We start from the raw sequence: 7,802 nt of genomic DNA on the forward strand, positions 1-7,802 counted from the left end.
CAATTTTTAATTTTTGATATTTATTCAATTGTTTTATTTATTTTTGACCCTTTTTTTTTTTGTTTTTATTTTTTGCGATATTATTAAGATGCATAAGCCTTCTTTCATCCTTTTTTCTTCTTTCTCTGACTTTTACTAGGAAAGTAGACTGAAAAGCAAATGCGTTTGAGGTCTTTCTCTTCATATAAGGTCAATTTAAATTGTTTCCTAAATGTATAAATTTTCAAACAATAAATTCCTTTTGTCACCCATTCAGGCTCGGGGATTAGCTCCGGGTTGCCGAGAACATATCCCGCTAGAAGGGACTTCACTAGAAAATATTATTATAAGTATGAGAATTCTTTGTAGGCTTAAGGAAAGATCTTTCTGAATTGAACTTTTTATGAACAATAATGTGTCATCAACTTCGTCTTTTAGAATTTAAGTGGTATGCGTACTTGATTGAAAAATTATAAATTCTGAATGATGGAGATTTGTCCACAAAATTTTGGAAAGTTTAAATAATAGAATATCGGATCTAGAACTAAGAGAGGTGAGAACTTCTTTAAAGACACTCTGCAGTACGATTTCAAGTAAATGATGACGGCAATCGAAATGTAATGTATCACCATTCAGTTTTTGCTCTCAAAAATTGCATGTAAAATTTAAACAGCCGGTATTACAAGCTTTTCTATCAAACACTACAGTTTAAACAGTTTGCGATAATGAGCAATCATCTAAGGTATCTTATACATCTGAAGAAATTTCAAGTCCATTTCCTCTAGACGTCTCAGGAATTCCGAGTGGCTGTTCAACATTTGGACCTGAAGCTATCTCGATAAGCCTATCTGAGGTTCTTTTTTTCCAGTTTCCTGTTACATTTGGAAGTAGCTTTGTATCCCAGAGAATAACTACAAAATCTTAAATTTTAATTCATGAAGTTTGATTTTACATCTCGAAGTTTTTCTCTTGCTCTCCAAGGGATATATTGATCACAAAGTCATTCGGATTTAAATTTACTGCTTCTGCACAGGCTTCAATAAAGGAACAACATCTTTATCCCTAATATTGCATTTGTCTAACGTCTAACAGTGCTGAAAGGTAAGCAGATATCAATTGTGGTCTAGCTCTTTTGCGTTGTGGTATACCAAGTTTACAAAAATGGTTCAACAGTTTAAGATAGATACCCATTTCGGTCTCTAAATCTTGTGAATCGCAAGAAGAATTTAATGATAATAAAGCACTATGTTCTTAAATAGAAGAAATGTTATTTAAAGTATAGATTTTTATATAAATTATTCTGATTTGGAATTTTGCTTGATTTATATTTTAGATATTGAAAATATATTTTAATGTTCGAGCATTCGAGTACTTTTCAAAATTTATCTTTTCAAAGTTAAAAATTGATAAACATTTAAGTATATTTATAACTAAAGAACAAAAAAATACAATATAATTGCCATTAAGTATATTTATAGCATTGAACCCTATCGACCCTATTTGCCACCTCTAATATAGACACAAGAAATTTTGTAAATCTACACCCCTAAAGCTGGGAGGAAGCAAGTTGTTGTTGTTAAAGGCCATTTAGTAATGACCTTTGGGATCCCTTGTGTCCATCTTGATGGAAAGATGTTCCCCTGCCGCTTCGTCTAAAACGAGCGCTGAAGAGCGGTATGCCTGACTCAAGGCCATTGGTGTACGTGTACACTCTGTAACGTGTAAAATTTTACAGAATGAAAATGTAAGAATGGTCGGTCTAGAAGTTGCAGCATCTGTTAAGGTTCAAAATTACTTCAAATAGAAAAGTAAGAATATTTTTACATAAAAATGAGAAAATCCTCAATTATTTCTTTGAAACTCAAAAAAGGAGACCTTTGGGGCATGGGTTTTAATATTCATGGATTGACTTTATAATTTTGAAAGAATCATTTGTTGGTATAATGGAACAAATTGAAATGGAGTCACATAAAATATCTACAACTTCAGTATGAATGTATAGTTTAATTTGGCTATATTATTGGATTTTAACATCATTTTGGATTAAATGACCTCTAAAAAAAATTTGTTATTAAGCCTCAAAACTCAGGACGTGTGGTCACCTCAAAACCCCTTCCATTTCAATTCTTATGAAATAATAACATTAAAAAATGCCAATTTTTTCGGAAATATATAAAATTACCTCTTAATTGCGTATAATAAATCAATTCACACAGCATGAAAATCATTTTCTGATCGATCCCTAATTTTTTATTCTGAAAAAAGAGGGGCTGGCCCCATTACTTTTTAAAGTGTGGGGGGCGTACGAGTCGCCTATGACTGATAGTATAGCAATTTCAAAGAGTAACCGTTTGCAGTTCGTGTTGTGGCCAAAGCTTAATTTTTTCTAATCATTCATGCAGCAAATTTCTGCAAATTTACTTGATTTGTTTTCCTGAGATAGATGTTTTGCTTCAGAAAAAAAGAGAAGATAAACATTATATTACACTTCCTCTTCAAAGCAAATGGCACAAAAAAACTATTTAACACCATTTTAAATTGAGATACATCGGTGCTTAATTTTGTTTTGATTCTTTGAATCCTTTGTTGAGGGAAAAAAGGAGCTCAAACTTATTAAGAAAAAGGTTCGATTATGGCCATCTACTTGAAGTAACTGACAGAAAAACTAATGAAATTAAGATTCTTAATCGGACTAATTCTCACTAAAGTTAAATAAAATTTATTTGCCATACGCTGTTCATTCACTGTTAATGATATGCACAAGTTAAGGGATTCATCTTTCAGAAAGGAATAAAATTCCTATAATTTTCAGAATTCTCACTCAAACACTGTCTTCAAACTGCTTCCTAAGAAAAATATTTTTTTTTTTTTTCAAATTCATTATCATTTGATGTAAGCATTGACTTTACTCTCAAAATAAATAGCAGTGAGTGCGGACGTTAAAATTCCTTGGCAATCAAAATTTCAGTCACAACCAACTTTCCGCCCCCAAGACTTCCCACGCGTGTGTGGTTGGTGAAATTTATTTTCCATCCTTTTCTCATAATCGGGAAGGAACAGCATACTACACATTATTTCCCGATACATGTTACTTCCAATATGTAATCCATTAATGTCAGTGTAATTAGTAAAAGGCGTCTTGTATGGGTTGGGATTATAGGGTAATCTTTATCACCAGCGCATTGATGAAGATATACAGGGAAATTCGGCACCCTGTACCAGCACCGCAGTAAGAAATGCCGTTAATGAAAAGACAACACGTTCAGTGTTGATCTATAGCCTTTTACGTTCTGGCGTGATGGCTATTTTTATAGCTGGAATTTTCTGCTGCTTGTACGTATTAGAGCTGAACTGTATTGGAGTTGGTTTTGCTCTTCTACGTCGTCTCGGAGCTCTTTAAAGCGTTTCAACGTCTTTAGTCTTCTCATTGCCCTATTTATATCCCTAATGCAGATGTTCCCAATTTTTTTTTTTTCGATTTTGGGCACCCTTTGAAAATTTAGAATTTTCTCATGGCATCCTAGTCTATCTCCATTATATAAACCACTAATAATTTGTTATAATCTAAGGAAGAAAGGGGGTTCCACTCCTACGCGCAGATTGTGCACATATGCTGCACATAATCATATCCTCCAACCAATACTCCGATATCATTATAAGGACACCGGAGTGCTTATAAGCAAACCGTCGCCAAATTGGGCTACAATCTACTTTGCTGGGTTATGAAATCTGAGGGGAAGATGACGATACACAACGACTTTTTTTTTGAATTCGTCAAATACATACTGTCTGGCTTTCACAAGAAAAGCTCCCGCCGTCAAGTCTGAGCCCGTCTAATGCCATCGAAACGGACTTCGTTCATTTTCTGCAAGGGTGGACAGGAAGGCTTTTTGGCGCCATTTTGCCACTCGTCTGCTCACCTTTGTGAAGTCGTACGGAAAAAATGAGACGCATTTCGTTGCTATAGCAGTAGACAGGCGCAGACATTTCGGCGGTGGCTTTTCTCGTGATGGTCGGACAATAATTTATGCTTTAAGAACAATAATCAACTTTTGATTCTAGCAAACTGCAGTGAAACATGTTGAAACAAAATCTATCGTAAAATAAATCAGATAGTTTTGACATCAATCGTCTATAATGGCGTTTGTTTTGCTATTGCCTAAAACTTCTTGATGGTAAAACTTTAATATCAGTTAAGCTTTCTTAACGACGATCAAGTGACGATCTAGCGAATTTTTGTTATACTGCGTTAAAAAATGGAGGATGGCCTTATTGGTCTACATGGCCTTATTTTGCATACTCAACTTACATATATATATATTGATACCATGGACATTTCGCGGAACCCCTCGCCTCTTCCTACGGCACTCAATTTGGGAACCATGCCCTATTGTGTTTTATCTATCACTAGGCAATTTTACGGTAACAGAAGTATCATTTGCTAAGCAGAAAACCTTACAAAGACTGAATATGTTATATTCTTGATTCATTGTACGAACTTTTAAGAAAAGCATGGACTCGACTTCTATGCAATGGAATTATATTTTGAAGTTTTCAATATATTTTTTTTTCTTTGCTCAGTAACGGGCGTATCTCATAAGATACATCCGTTACTGAATCAAAAACAAAAAAAAAAGACCCATGACCCCCCACTTGCCCCAATCAACTCTAATTTGAATTCTGAAACTTTAAATTCAAATTATGTTTTTCGCAATCACGAGTTGCGACAAGACCCTACTCATTAGAGTTATTGTTTCTAGAAACGCCCCCCTCCTCCAAGCATATCTCTCCTCCTGGTTGGTTATGTGTGTAAAGTTGATTGTGTGTGTGTGTGTGTGTGTGTGTGTGTGTGTGTGTAGGCTTAAGTGTGTGCACGTAGGTGTGTGTGTAAAGGCGCGCGTGTGTGTGTGTGAATGTGTATGAGCATGCGTGTGTAGGACATGGACGCCACCGTCCAGCAGAAGTAGATTCTGGGGGACAGTGCTCAGGACCAGAGGAGCCGCGCCGGTGGGCGGTGGTGCTGCAGAGGCCCCTGGTCCAAGCTGAAAAAGGAGCCACAACATCAAGGACGGTCAAGTGAGAACAATAAGCAATCGTGATTGCTTAAAAAAATAATAATAATGATAATAATAATAATATTTAAAAATATTTCCGAGAACCTTCAAAATGTTCATCATGAAGTTCGTGCAATGAATTAAGAGTCTAACATATTCAGTCTTTGTAAAGTGTTTTGTGTAGCAATTGATAAACCTATTAAAATAAAATTACTCTACTGTAACTTTTTCTTTCGTATCAAAGTTTCTCTGTTTCTCTTTCTCATTAAAACAATTAACCCTAAATTTTACTATTATTTATTAGTATTATTATGTTTTACATTAAACAATTTTTGTTCTCATACTGTTTTAAAGTTTTTAGAAGGTTTGATTTAGATCAGTATTATGTTTATTTCAGATTCCATTTATATGAAAAACGGGGAGATGAGCATTTTGCTGTCCCTTTTCTCCTGGCAAATATTTTAGGGGAGAAAGTAATGCAGAATTGATCCTTCACATTTTTACCTGGGAGTAAAAACTGCCATCGTCTTTTTATTATTATTATCGCTTATAGCTTACGCTGACTTTCTCATAAAAATAGAGAAGTTGTACGAATAATCTTTCCTGGAATACCTCAGTTTTACGTTTTACTTCTTGGTATAGAAAATGGTTTGTTAAATTTTTTGCATAGTTCAAACACACACACACACACACACTATGGGAAAATTCCGTTTTTTATTTTTGCTGACCAAATTAAGGATCATCAACGGACAAATTTTATCTGGAGGATTTTTGTCACAGAATGTATATGGTTACATATAGAAGGATCTTTTTTTCTAAAACAAGGCAAAACTCAATTTTTCTTTTAATTTTGAATACCAATACCACTAAATATATTTATTACGTTAAAGATTCGCATAGACTTCCAGAGTCTGGTTATGTGCTTTTTTTTGTTCCATAATACATTCGGGGGGGGGGGGGGGGACATTGTGAGACAACGTGGAAGTACTGTGAAAAGCTTAGTCCTCCAGTATACACGACAGCAAGCATAAATGGGCAACTTGTCAGCTATAAGTTAAAAAATTCTGAAACATAAAACCTTTTTGAATTTCGTGCAAAATAAAATAAAATAAATAAATAAATAGATTTTATGACTGAGTTTAAAATATTAATTTAATTTTTAATAGCTCTCCTGCCCCCCCCCCCCTTTATTTTTCTTAGGGATCGATAAAATCGCAAGTCTCTTATGACAAAATTGTTGAACATATCATGATTTACTACTTTGGCGTCATTGGTGTTTTCCTTGCGTACCAAAAAAAAAATAGAGAGCGAAAATAGTTTTACTTAACATTCCTTAGTATTACTGTAAAAGCACTTGTTTTCGCGAACTGTAATTTTCGCGAAAATCGAGATATCGGCGACTTTGCGAGCGAAAATTTAGGGGATTTTTTTTTTAAACTGAGCAGGACGTAGAAAGAAAAAAATCTTTCGGGAAGCATTAATTTTCGCTATTACGACGGCCTCGCAAAAATAAGTGTTTTTACAGGGTATTCAATTAAAATTTTTGTGAGTGTGAGGAGTTTTTGAGTAATCACGATTGCTTATTGTTCTCATTTGACAGTCCTTGACGTTGGGATTATTTTTCAGCTTGGACCAGCAGCACCACCGCCCACCGGCGCGGCGGCGGCACGGCTGCTCTGTTCCTGAGCACTGTCCCCCGGAATCCACTTCTGCTGGGTGGTGGCGTCCATGTCCTTCACACGCATGCTCATACACACTCGCCAACGCGTGAGCGCCTTTACACACATACACAGGCCTACGTGCACACACTTAAGCCTGCACACACACAACTATACACACATAACCACCCAGGAGGAGGGACATGCTGGGGGGGGGGCATTTCTAAAAACAATAACTCTAATGAGTAGGGTCTTGTCGCAACTCGTGATTGCGAAAAACATAATTTGAATTCAAAGTTTCAGAATTCAAATTAGATTTTTTTTTCTTTAATATGTTGATCATTTTTATGTACGCGCGGACATATTAAGCTTATATATTAATACTGAATATTACAAATTCCTTTTATAAAAACTTGCTTATTGGAAATGTTGGATACGTAACACTATTTCTATACGTATAAACCTCGATGGAGAGTGGTGCTAGCTAAGTTTTGTCTCAATCGAACGTTTTTCAAGTTAAAGACACTGCTATATCGCAAAAGTTATGCAGGGATTCCTACAGAACTATTAGTCCCCGATGGGAACCAGTGATCATTAGTTTTTGATGCCAGTCACTCCAAGAAGCGTGGCACAATCGAACGTTTTTCTCGTTGAGCCTGACTGCTCTATTTTACAAAGTCGCAAGAATCCAAGGAAACACTGATTAACTAGATAGACTGTAGATGAGAACTAATACTGATGGAATTTTGGCACCAATCTATTAAAGGAAGCTGCGCCTATTGACAATTTTAAAGAGTAGAATGTTCACAAGGAATGCATTTTTTTTTTAAAGAGGGAAACGATTAAAGAAAAAATTATATCCACAATAGAAACGAGCTGATGTGTGCCTCATATGACTTCCTTTTACTCCAATTTAATGACATTTCCCCATTATTGGCGATTTCAATGTGATTCAATTGTTTACTCTCTAAATATCACCAACAATGGCCAAACTAAAACCAAATTAAAAAAATAAAATAAAAAGCCCAAATTTGTCGCCAAGTTGGCGACAAAACTTGGCGACCAAAAGACTGGTGATATATCGCCAAGTGTCCAACAAATTATTACACAA

The sequence above is a fragment of the Uloborus diversus genome, chromosome 1 (assembly GCF_026930045.1).
Source record: "Uloborus diversus isolate 005 chromosome 1, Udiv.v.3.1, whole genome shotgun sequence".
Lineage (NCBI taxonomy): Eukaryota > Metazoa > Arthropoda > Arachnida > Araneae > Uloboridae > Uloborus > Uloborus diversus.